Source organism: Cryptomeria japonica, unplaced genomic scaffold (genome assembly GCF_030272615.1).
Source record: "Cryptomeria japonica unplaced genomic scaffold, Sugi_1.0 HiC_scaffold_427, whole genome shotgun sequence".
Taxonomy (NCBI): domain Eukaryota; kingdom Viridiplantae; phylum Streptophyta; class Pinopsida; order Cupressales; family Cupressaceae; genus Cryptomeria; species Cryptomeria japonica.
Genome location: NW_026729247.1, coordinates 40001 through 52359, shown reverse-complemented (window position 1 = coordinate 52359; position 12359 = coordinate 40001). Strand labels below are relative to the sequence as shown.

Genomic DNA, 12359 nt, shown 5'->3' with positions numbered 1-12359 from the left:
CATTTTTGTTCTCGTGGACCCATCATGGGTCTTGGAACGCATTTGTGGTCCTTGGGTCCCATTTTGCATCCCGAAACTTGTGTTTTGGTGCTTGATCCCTATTTTGGGTGCCCACCTTGCACCAAGTGCGCACCCGGGGCAAACCGAGCGCCTTGGTGCACCGGGGCAAGATCGAGCGTGCACCCGAGGCGCCCCGAACATGCACCAAGGTGCACTCGGCCCACATGTGAGCGCAGGTCGTTGCGCCCGAGGTGGTGTGTGGGCACCGCGTTGCAGACGGGACACTGCACGCACACGACGCCCCCTCCAGGTGCACGCACGTAGGCCGGGCCGGGTGCACACCCGACGCCCTAGCAAGGTGCGCGCACCCGGGCAGGGCTCACACTTGGCGAACGGGGCGCACTTCGCGAGGGAGGGTGTGCACCTCGACGGGGGTGGGTGGCCGGGGTGGATTCGCACGTGGGTCGCGGTTTGCTAAGTACACACTGCGACAAGCTCATAACGGGTGCGATCATACCAGCGTTAGTGCACCGGATCCCATCAGAACTCCGCAGTTAAGCGCGCTTGGGCCGGAGTAGTACTGGGATGGGTGACCTCCCGGGAAGTCCCGGTGTTGCACCCTTTTTTAGTTTTTCGCCGGGCGTCGCAATGCTATTTGAATAAACCTTTTGCCCGTTTGCGTTCTCGTCGGGGCCGGGCCGGGCCGGGGTGCGCTGCCCGCACTACCGCGCGCGCGGGGGCGACACCGAGCGCGCACCCGAGGCGCCCCGAGCACACAGGCCACGGTGCAACCCGGGCGTTGTGCGCGCACCCCGGTGCGCCCGAGGTGCTGCGCGCGCACCCAGGTGAAATCGGTGTGCACCTCGGCCAGTGCGCGCTCGGTCGAGTCGCGCACGTTGGCCAAGGTGCACGGTGATGTTTCTTACTCTAAGGTTCCGCACCAGACGCCCGGGACAGGTGAGCGAAGCTGGGCGGGGCCGGGTGCGCGGCCGGGGCAGGTGCACGCAGCTGGAGAGAGCTTTGGAGCACACTTCGGAGCGCACCAATGATGCGCTCCATTCAAAAGTTTCCTGAAAAGGCAAAAAAAGTTGAGATTATAGAATTTCCCACTTGAGAGATTGTAAAAAAAAAAAATTTAAAATGAAGGAAACGCGGGTGCCAAGGTGTGCGCAGCCCAGCCAAGGTGTGCGCACCAAGGCGCCCACCCTGGCGAAGGTGCACGCAAGGTGCGCACCCGAGGCAAACCGGACAATTAACCCAACTTTCGACTTCGCGCGCACCTTGGAGCGCACTTCGGAGCGCTCCTTGGTGCGCACCAATCTTGGGCACCTCGGAGTGCACCATGGCGCCCACCAAGGTGCGCACCCGGGGCAAACCGAGCTCCGACTTCGTGCGCACCTTGGAGCGCACGAAAGGTGCGCACCATGGCGCCCACCAAGGTGCGCAGCCCAGCCAAGGCGTGCGCATCAAGGTGCGCACCCTGGCGAAGGTGCGCACCCGGGGCAAACCGAGCTCCGACTTCGTGCGCACCTTGGAGCGCACAAAAGGTGCGCAACCCAGCCAAGGTGTGCGCACCCCGGTCAAACCGAGCTCCGAATCGTGCGCACCAGAGGTGCACGCCATCGTGCGCACCTTGGAGCACACTTCGGAGCCCTCCTTGGTGCGCGCCGATGTTGCGCACCTCGGAGCGCACCCGGGGAAAACAATGCAATTAACCCGACTTTCGACTTCGTGGGCACCTCGGAGCGCTCTCGGGTTCGCACCTCGGAGCACACCGAGGTGCGCACCTTTGATGCGCTGCCTTCACCAATTTCCAGAAAAGGCAAGAAAACATTGAGAAGGTGTGCGCACCGAGGTGCCCACCCTGGCGAAGGTGCACGCGAGGTGCGCACCCGGGGCAAACCGGGCTCCGACTTCGTGCACGCCGCACCTTGGAGCACACTTCGGAGCGCTCCTTGGTGCGCACCAGGGCGCGCAACCCAGCCGAGGTGCCCACCCCGGCGAAGGTGCACGCGAGGTGCGCACCCGGGGCAAACCGGGCTCCGACTTCGTGCACGCCATGGTGCCCACCGCGGCGAAGGTGCACGCGAGGTGCGCACCCGGGGCAAACCGGGCTCCGACTTCGTGCACGCCGCACCTTGGAGCACACTTCGGAGCGCTCCTTGGTGCGCACCATGGTGCCCACCAGGGCGCGCAACCCCGCCGAAGGTGCACGCGAGGTGCGCACCCGGGGCAAACCGGGCTCCGACTTCGTGCACGCCGCACCTTGGAGCACACTTCGGAGCGCTCCTTGGTGCGCACCATGGTGCCCACCAGGGCGCGCAACCCCGCCGAAGGTGCACGCGAGGTGCGCACCCGGGGCAAACCGGGCTCCGACTTCGTGCACGCCATGGTGCGCACCGCGGCGAAGGTGCGCACCCGGGGCAAACCGGGCTCCGACTTCGTGCACGCCGCACCTTGGAGCACACTTCGGAGCGCTCCTTGGTGCGCACCAGGGCGCGCAACCCAGCCGAGGTGCCCACCCCGGCGAAGGTGCACGCGAGGTGCGTACCCGGGGCAAACCGGGCTCCGACTTCGTGCACGCCGCACCTTGGAGCACACTTCGGAGCGCTCCTTGGTGCGCACCATGGTGCCCACCAGGCCGCGCAACCCAGCCAAGGTGTGCGCACCAAGGTGCACGCGAGGTGCGCACCCGGGGCAAACCGGGGTCCGACTTCGTGCACGCCGCACCTTGGAGCACACATCGGGGCGCTCCCGGGTTCGCACCGGCGTTGCGCACCGTGGTGGGCACCTCGGAGCACACCAAGGTGGGCAGCGAGGTGCGCACCTTTGATGCGATGCCTTCACTAATTTCCATAAAAGGCAAAAAAAAAACGAGATTTTAAAATTTCCGTTTTGAAAGATAGTGAGAAAAAGGGAATGCTGGTGCCATCTTGAGCCCGCCCTGGTGCGCAGCCCAGCCAAGGTGTGCGCACCAAGGTGCCCACCCTGGCGAAGGTGCGCGCCCGGGCAATTAACCCAACTTCCAACTTCGCGCGCGCCAGGGTGGGAGCGCACCCAACAACCGGGCCTGGGAAGAGCCAATGCGAGAAACCCCACCAAACGCTCTGACAAAAAAAGAGGGGGCGCTCCAGTAACCCCGCTTCGGAGCGCACCCTGGGCAAACCCAGCCAAGGTGCCCACCCCGGCCAAGGTGCAGGCGAGGTGCGCACCCGGGGCAAACCGGGCTCCGACAACGTGCACGCCGCACCTTGGAGCACACTTCGTAGCGCTCCCGGGTGCGCACCTCAGAGCACACCAAGGTGGGCAGCGAGGTGCGCACCTTTGATGCGCTGCCTTCACTAATTTCCAGAAAAGGCAAAAAAAAAAGGAGATTTTAAAATTTCCGTTTTGAAAGATAGTGAAAAAAACGGAACGCGCGTGCCATCTTGAGCCCGCCCTGGTGCGCAGCCCAGGTAAGGTGCCCACCCTGGCAAAGGTGCGCACCCGGGCAATTAACCCTACTTCCGACTTCGTGCGCGCCAGGGTGGCAACCGGGCCTCGGAAGAGCCAATGCGAGAAACCCCACCAAACGCTCCGACAAAAAAAGAGGCGGCGCTCCAATAACCCCGCTTCGGAGCGCAGCCGGGGCAAACCCAGCCAAGGTGCCCACCCCGACGAAGGTGCACGCGAGGTGCGCACCCGGGGCAAACCGGGCTCCGACAACGTGCACGCAGCACCTTGGAGCACACTTCGAAGCACTCCCGGGTGCCCACCGGCGTTGCGCACCGTGGTGGGCAGCGAGGTGCGCACCTTTGATGCGCTGCCTTCACTAATTTCCAGAAAAAGGCAAAAAAAAATGAGATTTTAAAATTTCCGTTTTGAAAGATAGTGAAAAAAAAGGAACGCGGGTGCCATCTTGAGCCCGCCCTGGTGCGCAGCCCAGGCAAGGCATGCGCACCAAGGTGCCCACCCGAGGTGCACACCCGGGGCAAACCGGGCTCCGACTTCGTGCAGGCCGCACCTTGGAGCACACTTCGGAGCGCTCCTTGGTGCGCACCATGGTGCCCACCAGGGCGCGCAACCCAGCCAAGGTCTGCACACTAAGGTGCCCACCCCGGCGAAGGTGCACGCGAGGTGCGCACCCGGGGCAAACCGGGCTCCGACTTCGTGCACGCCATGGTGCCCACCGCGGCGAAGGTGCACGCGAGGTGCGCACCCGGGGCAAACCGGGCTCCGACTTCGTGCACGCCGCACCTTGGAGCACACTTCGGAGCGCTCCTTGGTGCGCACCATGGTGCCCACCAGGGCGCGCAACCCAGCCAAGGTGTGCGCACCAAGGTGCACGCGAGGTGCGCACCCGGGGCAAACCGGGGTCCGACTTCGTGCACGCCGCACCTTGGAGCACACATCGGAGCGCTCCCAGGTTCGCACCAGCGTTGCGCACCTTTGATGCGCTGCCTTCACTAATTTCCAGAAAAGGCAAAAAAAAACGATATTTTAAAATTTCCGTTCTGAAAGATAGTGAAAAAAACGGAACGCGGGTGCCATCTTGAGCCCTTCCTGGTGCGCAGCCCAGGCAAGTTGTGCGCACCAAGGTGCCCACCCTGGCGGAGGTGCGCGCCCGGGGCAAACCGGGCTCCGACTTCGTGCACTGCATGGTGCCCACCAAGGCGCGCAACCCAGCCAAGGTGCCCACCGCAGCGAAGGTGCACGCGAGGTGCACACCCGGGGCAAACCGGGCTCCGACTTCGTGCACGCCGCACCTTGGAGCACACTTCAGAGCGCTCCTTGGTGCGCACCAGGGCGCGCAACCCAGCCGAGGTGCCCACCCCGGCGAAGGTGCACGCGAGGTGCGCACCCGGGGCAAACCGGGCTCCGACTTCGTGCACGCCATGGTGCCCACCGCGGCGAAGGTGCGCACCCGGGGCAAACCGGGCTCCGACTTCGTGCACGCCGCACCTTGGAGCACACTTCGGAGCGCTCCTTGGTGCGCACCATGGTGCCCACCAGGCCGCGCAACCCAGCCAAGGTGTGCGCACCAAGGTGCACGCGAGGTGCGCACCCGGGGCAAACCGGGGTCCGACTTCGTGCACGCCGCACCTTGGAGCACACATCGGGGCGCTCCCGGGTTCGCACCGGCGTTGCGCACCGTGGTGGGCACCTCGGAGCACACCAAGGTGGGCAGCGAGGTGCGCACCTTTGATGCGATGCCTTCACTAATTTCCATAAAAGGCAAAAAAAAAACGAGATTTTAAAATTTCCGTTTTGAAAGATAGTGAGAAAAAGGGAATGCTGGTGCCATCTTGAGCCCGCCCTGGTGCGCAGCCCAGCCAAGGTTTGCGCACCAAGGTGCCCACCCTGGCGAAGGTGCGCGCCCGGGCAATTAACCCAACTTCCAACTTCGCGCGCGCCAGGGTGGGAGCGCACCCAACAACCGGGCCTGGGAAGAGCCAATGCGAGAAACCCCACCAAACTCTCTGACAAAAAAAGAGGGGGCGCTCCAGTAACCCCGCTTCGGAGCGCACCCTGGGCAAACCCAGCCAAGGTGCCCACCCCGGCCAAGGTGCAGGCGAGGTGCGCACCCGGGGCAAACCGGGCTCCGACAACGTGCACGCCGCACCTTGGAGCACACTTCGTAGCGCTCCCGGGTGCGCACCTCAGAGCACACCAAGGTGGGCAGCGAGGTGCGCACCTTTGATGCGCTGCCTTCACTAATTTCCAGAAAAGGCAAAAAAAAAAGGAGATTTTAAAATTTCCGTTTTGAAAGATAGTGAAAAAAACGGAACGCGCGTGCCATCTTGAGCCCGCCCTGGTGCGCAGCCCAGGTAAGGTGCCACCCTGGCAAAGGTGCGCACCCGGGCAATTAACCCTACTTCCGACTTCGTGCGCGCCAGGGTGGCAACCGGGCCTCGGAAGAGCCAATGCGAGAAACCCCACCAAACGCTCCGACAAAAAAAGAGGCGGCGCTCCAATAACCCCGCTTCGGAGCGCAGCCGGGGCAAACCAAGCCAAGGTGCCCACCCCGACGAAGGTGCACGCGAGGTGCGCACCCGGGGCAAACCGGGCTCCGACAACGTGCACGCAGCACCTTGGAGCACACTTCGAAGCACTCCCGGGTGCCCACCGGCGTTGCGCACCGTGGTGGGCAGCGAGGTGCGCACCTTTGATGCGCTGCCTTCACTAATTTCCAGAAAAAGGCAAAAAAAAATGAGATTTTAAAATTTCCGTTTTGAAAGATAGTGAAAAAAAAGGAACGCGGGTGCCATCTTGAGCCCGCCCTGGTGCGCAGCCCAGGCAAGGCATGCGCACCAAGGTGCCCACCCGAGGTGCACACCCGGGGCAAACCGGGCTCCGACTTCGTGCAGGCCGCACCTTGGAGCACACTTCGGAGCGCTCCTTGGTGCGCACCATGGTGCCCACCAGGGCGCACCCGAGGCAAACCGGGCTCCGACTTCGTGCACGCCGCACCTTGGAGCACACATCGGAGCGCTCCCAGGTTCGCACCAGCGTTGCGCACCTTTGATGCGCTGCCTTCACTAATTTCCAGAAAAGGCAAAAAAAAACGATATTTTAAAATTTCCGTTCTGAAAGATAGTGAAAAAAACGGAACGCGGGTGCCATCTTGAGCCCTTCCTGATGCGCAGCCCAGGCAAGTTGTGCGCACCAAGGTGCCCACCCTGGCGGAGGTGCGCGCCCGGGGCAAACCGGGCTCCGACTTCGTGCACTGCATGGTGCCCACCAAGGCGCGCAACCCAGCCAAGGTGCCCACCGCAGCGAAGGTGCACGCGAGGTGCGCACCCGAGGTGCACACCCGGGGCAAACCGGGCTCCGACTTCGTGCACGCCGCACCTTGGAGCACACTTCAGAGCGCTCCTTGGTACGCACCAGGGCGCGCAACCCAGCCAAGGTGCTCACCCCGGCGAAGGTGCACGCGAGGTGCGCACCCGGGGCAAACCGGGCTCGGACTTCGTGCACGCCGCACCTTGGAGCACACATCGGAGCGCTCCCGGGTTCGCACCAGCATTGCGCACCTTTGATGCGCTGCCTTCACTAATTTCCAGAAAAGGCAAAAAAAAGAAAAAAATGAGATTTTAAAATTTCCGTTTTGAAAGATAGTGAAAAAAACGGAACGCGGGTGCCATCTTGAGCCCGCCCTGGTGTGCAGCCCAGGCAAGTTGTGCGCACCAAGGCACCCACCCTGGCCAAGGTGGGTCACGGGGTGGGTCCTAGGGTGGGTAACGGGGTGGGTACTAAGGTGCGTGCCAAGGTGGGTCATAGGGTGGGTGCCAAGGTGGGCACCAGGGTGGGTGTGCACCAACCCTAGCCAGGGTAGGTCACGGGGTGGTTGTCGGGGTGGGCGTCAAGGAGCCAAGGTGGGTGGCAAGTAGCCAAGTTGCGTGCCAAGGTGGGTGTCGGGGTGGGTGCCAAGGATCCAAGGTGGGTGCCAAGGAACCAAGGTGGGTGTCTGGGTGGGTGCCGAGGTGGGAGCCAGGGTGGGTCCCAAGGTGAGTGCAAAGGTGGGTGCCAGGGTCAAGGTGAGTGCCAATGTGGGTTCCAAGGTGCCAGGGTCAGGGTGAGTGCCAATGTGGGTTCAAAGGTGCTAAGTTGGGTGCGAGGTTGGGTGCGAGGGTGGGTGGGTGCCAAGGTGTGCTAGGTGGAAGCCCGGGTGGGTCGGCATCCCATGGGTGTCGAGTTGGGTGCCTGATGGGTGCTTCTTGTCAAGTTTTAGTCGTCGGGACTCATTTCGAGCCTTAGAGGTCGTTTCTTGTCCGGTTGCCCTGTCTTCGACCTGGGAACCCAATTTTGGTCCTCGGGTCCCATTTTTTTTTGTCTCGCATCCCACTTTTGGCCTGTGGCCTTTTCGGGGTCGATTCTCGTTTTGGGCATCAGAGCATGTTTCTTCTCCTAAAACCCAATATTTGTTTATTAAGTCTCGGAACACATTTTTGTTCTCGTGGACCCATCATGGGTCTTGGAACGCATTTGTGGTCCTTGGGTCCCATTTTGCATCCCGAAACTTGTGTTTTGGTGCTTGATCCCTATTTTGGGTGCCCACCTTGCACCAAGTGCGCACCCGGGGCAAACCGAGCGCCTTGGTGCACCGGGGCAAGATCGAGCGTGCACCCGAGGCGCCCCGAACATGCACCAAGGTGCACTCGGCCCACATGTGAGCGCAGGTCGTTGCGCCCGAGGTGGTGTGTGGGCACCGCGTTGCAGACGGGACACTGCACGCACACACGACGCCCCCTCCAGGTGCACGCACGTAGGCCGGGCCGGGTGCACACCCGACGCCCTAGCAAGGTGCGCGCACCCGGGCAGGGCTCACACTTGGCGAACGGGGCGCACTTCGCGAGGGAGGGTGTGCACCTCGACGGGGGTGGGTGGCCGGGGTGGATTCGCACGTGGGTCGCGGTTTGCTAAGTACACACTGCGACAAGCTCATAACGGGTGCGATCATACCAGCGTTAGTGCACCGGATCCCATCAGAACTCCGCAGTTAAGCGCGCTTGGGCCGGAGTAGTACTGGGATGGGTGACCTCCCGGGAAGTCCCGGTGTTGCACCCTTTTTTAGTTTTTCGCCGGGCGTCGCAATGCTATTTGAATAAACCTTTTGCCCGTTTGCGTTCTCGTCGGGGCCGGGCCGGGCCGGGGTGCGCTGCCCGCACTACCGCGCGCGCGGGGGCGACACCGAGCGCGCACCCGAGGCGCCCCGAGCACACAGGCCACGGTGCAACCCGGGCGTTGTGCGCGCACCCCGGTGCGCCCGAGGTGCTGCGCGCGCACCCAGGTGAAATCGGTGTGCACCTCGGCCAGTGCGCGCTCGGTCGAGTCGCGCACGTTGGCCAAGGTGCACGGTGATGTTTCTTACTCTAAGGTTCCGCACCAGACGCCCGGGACAGGTGAGCGAAGCTGGGCGGGGCCGGGTGCGCGGCCGGGGCAGGTGCACGCAGCTGGAGAGAGCTTTGGAGCACACTTCGGAGCGCACCAATGATGCGCTCCATTCAAAAGTTTCCTGAAAAGGCAAAAAAAGTTGAGATTATAGAATTTCCCACTTGAGAGATTGTAAAAAAAAAAAATTTAAAATGAAGGAAACGCGGGTGCCAAGGTGTGCGCAGCCCAGCCAAGGTGTGCGCACCAAGGCGCCCACCCTGGCGAAGGTGCACGCAAGGTGCGCACCCGAGGCAAACCGGACAATTAACCCAACTTTCGACTTCGCGCGCACCTTGGAGCGCACTTCGGAGCGCTCCTTGGTGCGCACCAATCTTGGGCACCTCGGAGTGCACCATGGCGCCCACCAAGGTGCGCACCCGGGGCAAACCGAGCTCCGACTTCGTGCGCACCTTGGAGCGCACGAAAGGTGCGCACCATGGCGCCCACCAAGGTGCGCAGCCCAGCCAAGGCGTGCGCATCAAGGTGCGCACCCTGGCGAAGGTGCGCACCCGGGGCAAACCGAGCTCCGACTTCGTGCGCACCTTGGAGCGCACAAAAGGTGCGCAACCCAGCCAAGGTGTGCGCACCCCGGTCAAACCGAGCTCCGAATCGTGCGCACCAGAGGTGCACGCCATCGTGCGCACCTTGGAGCACACTTCGGAGCCCTCCTTGGTGCGCGCCGATGTTGCGCACCTCGGAGCGCACCCGGGGAAAACAATGCAATTAACCCGACTTTCGACTTCGTGGGCACCTCGGAGCGCTCTCGGGTTCGCACCTCGGAGCACACCGAGGTGCGCACCTTTGATGCGCTGCCTTCACCAATTTCCAGAAAAGGCAAGAAAACATTGAGAAGGTGTGCGCACCGAGGTGCCCACCCTGGCGAAGGTGCACGCGAGGTGCGCACCCGGGGCAAACCGGGCTCCGACTTCGTGCACGCCGCACCTTGGAGCACACTTCGGAGCGCTCCTTGGTGCGCACCAGGGCGCGCAACCCAGCCGAGGTGCCCACCCCGGCGAAGGTGCACGCGAGGTGCGCACCCGGGGCAAACCGGGCTCCGACTTCGTGCACGCCATGGTGCCCACCGCGGCGAAGGTGCACGCGAGGTGCGCACCCGGGGCAAACCGGGCTCCGACTTCGTGCACGCCGCACCTTGGAGCACACTTCGGAGCGCTCCTTGGTGCGCACCATGGTGCCCACCAGGGCGCGCAACCCCGCCGAAGGTGCACGCGAGGTGCGCACCCGGGGCAAACCGGGCTCCGACTTCGTGCACGCCGCACCTTGGAGCACACTTCGGAGCGCTCCTTGGTGCGCACCATGGTGCCCACCAGGGCGCGCAACCCCGCCGAAGGTGCACGCGAGGTGCGCACCCGGGGCAAACCGGGCTCCGACTTCGTGCACGCCATGGTGCGCACCGCGGCGAAGGTGCGCACCCGGGGCAAACCGGGCTCCGACTTCGTGCACGCCGCACCTTGGAGCACACTTCGGAGCGCTCCTTGGTGCGCACCAGGGCGCGCAACCCAGCCGAGGTGCCCACCCCGGCGAAGGTGCACGCGAGGTGCGTACCCGGGGCAAACCGGGCTCCGACTTCGTGCACGCCGCACCTTGGAGCACACTTCGGAGCGCTCCTTGGTGCGCACCATGGTGCCCACCAGGCCGCGCAACCCAGCCAAGGTGTGCGCACCAAGGTGCACGCGAGGTGCGCACCCGGGGCAAACCGGGGTCCGACTTCGTGCACGCCGCACCTTGGAGCACACATCGGGGCGCTCCCGGGTTCGCACCGGCGTTGCGCACCGTGGTGGGCACCTCGGAGCACACCAAGGTGGGCAGCGAGGTGCGCACCTTTGATGCGATGCCTTCACTAATTTCCATAAAAGGCAAAAAAAAAACGAGATTTTAAAATTTCCGTTTTGAAAGATAGTGAGAAAAAGGGAATGCTGGTGCCATCTTGAGCCCGCCCTGGTGCGCAGCCCAGCCAAGGTGTGCGCACCAAGGTGCCCACCCTGGCGAAGGTGCGCGCCCGGGCAATTAACCCAACTTCCAACTTCGCGCGCGCCAGGGTGGGAGCGCACCCAACAACCGGGCCTGGGAAGAGCCAATGCGAGAAACCCCACCAAACGCTCTGACAAAAAAAGAGGGGGCGCTCCAGTAACCCCGCTTCGGAGCGCACCCTGGGCAAACCCAGCCAAGGTGCCCACCCCGGCCAAGGTGCAGGCGAGGTGCGCACCCGGGGCAAACCGGGCTCCGACAACGTGCACGCCGCACCTTGGAGCACACTTCGTAGCGCTCCCGGGTGCGCACCTCAGAGCACACCAAGGTGGGCAGCGAGGTGCGCACCTTTGATGCGCTGCCTTCACTAATTTCCAGAAAAGGCAAAAAAAAAAGGAGATTTTAAAATTTCCGTTTTGAAAGATAGTGAAAAAAACGGAACGCGCGTGCCATCTTGAGCCCGCCCTGGTGCGCAGCCCAGGTAAGGTGCCCACCCTGGCAAAGGTGCGCACCCGGGCAATTAACCCTACTTCCGACTTCGTGCGCGCCAGGGTGGCAACCGGGCCTCGGAAGAGCCAATGCGAGAAACCCCACCAAACGCTCCGACAAAAAAAGAGGCGGCGCTCCAATAACCCCGCTTCGGAGCGCAGCCGGGGCAAACCCAGCCAAGGTGCCCACCCCGACGAAGGTGCACGCGAGGTGCGCACCCGGGGCAAACCGGGCTCCGACAACGTGCACGCAGCACCTTGGAGCACACTTCGAAGCACTCCCGGGTGCCCACCGGCGTTGCGCACCGTGGTGGGCAGCGAGGTGCGCACCTTTGATGCGCTGCCTTCACTAATTTCCAGAAAAAGGCAAAAAAAAATGAGATTTTAAAATTTCCGTTTTGAAAGATAGTGAAAAAAAAGGAACGCGGGTGCCATCTTGAGCCCGCCCTGGTGCGCAGCCCAGGCAAGGCATGCGCACCAAGGTGCCCACCCGAGGTGCACACCCGGGGCAAACCGGGCTCCGACTTCGTGCAGGCCGCACCTTGGAGCACACTTCGGAGCGCTCCTTGGTGCGCACCATGGTGCCCACCAGGGCGCGCAACCCAGCCAAGGTCTGCACACCAAGGTGCCCACCCCGGCGAAGGTGCACGCGAGGTGCGCACCCGGGGCAAACCGGGCTCCGACTTCGTGCACGCCATGGTGCCCACCGCGGCGAAGGTGCACGCGAGGTGCGCACCCGGGGCAAACCGGGCTCCGACTTCGTGCACGCCGCACCTTGGAGCACACTTCGGAGCGCTCCTTGGTGCGCACCATGGTGCCCACCAGGGCGCGCAACCCAGCCAAGGTGTGCGCACCAAGGTGCACGCGAGGTGCGCACCCGGGGCAAACCGGGGTCCGACTTCGTGCACGCCGCACCTTGGAGCACACATCGGAGCGCTCCCAGGTTCGCACCAGCGTTGCGCACCTTTGATG

General features: G+C 63.4%; 2 non-coding genes across 2 annotated transcripts; both read left to right on the top strand.

The window, feature by feature from the left end:
• Positions 1 to 503: 503 nt before the first annotated feature.
• LOC131871581 (5S ribosomal RNA) lies at positions 504 to 622 on the top strand. Its single transcript, XR_009369795.1, has one exon. It is a non-coding gene; the product is annotated as a 5S ribosomal RNA (ribosomal RNA).
• A 7806-nt stretch (positions 623 to 8428) lies between these two features.
• Positions 8429 to 8547, top strand: LOC131871580 (5S ribosomal RNA). The gene has a single exon (XR_009369794.1). It is a non-coding gene; the product is annotated as a 5S ribosomal RNA (ribosomal RNA).
• The last annotated feature ends 3812 nt before the right edge of the window (positions 8548 to 12359 follow it).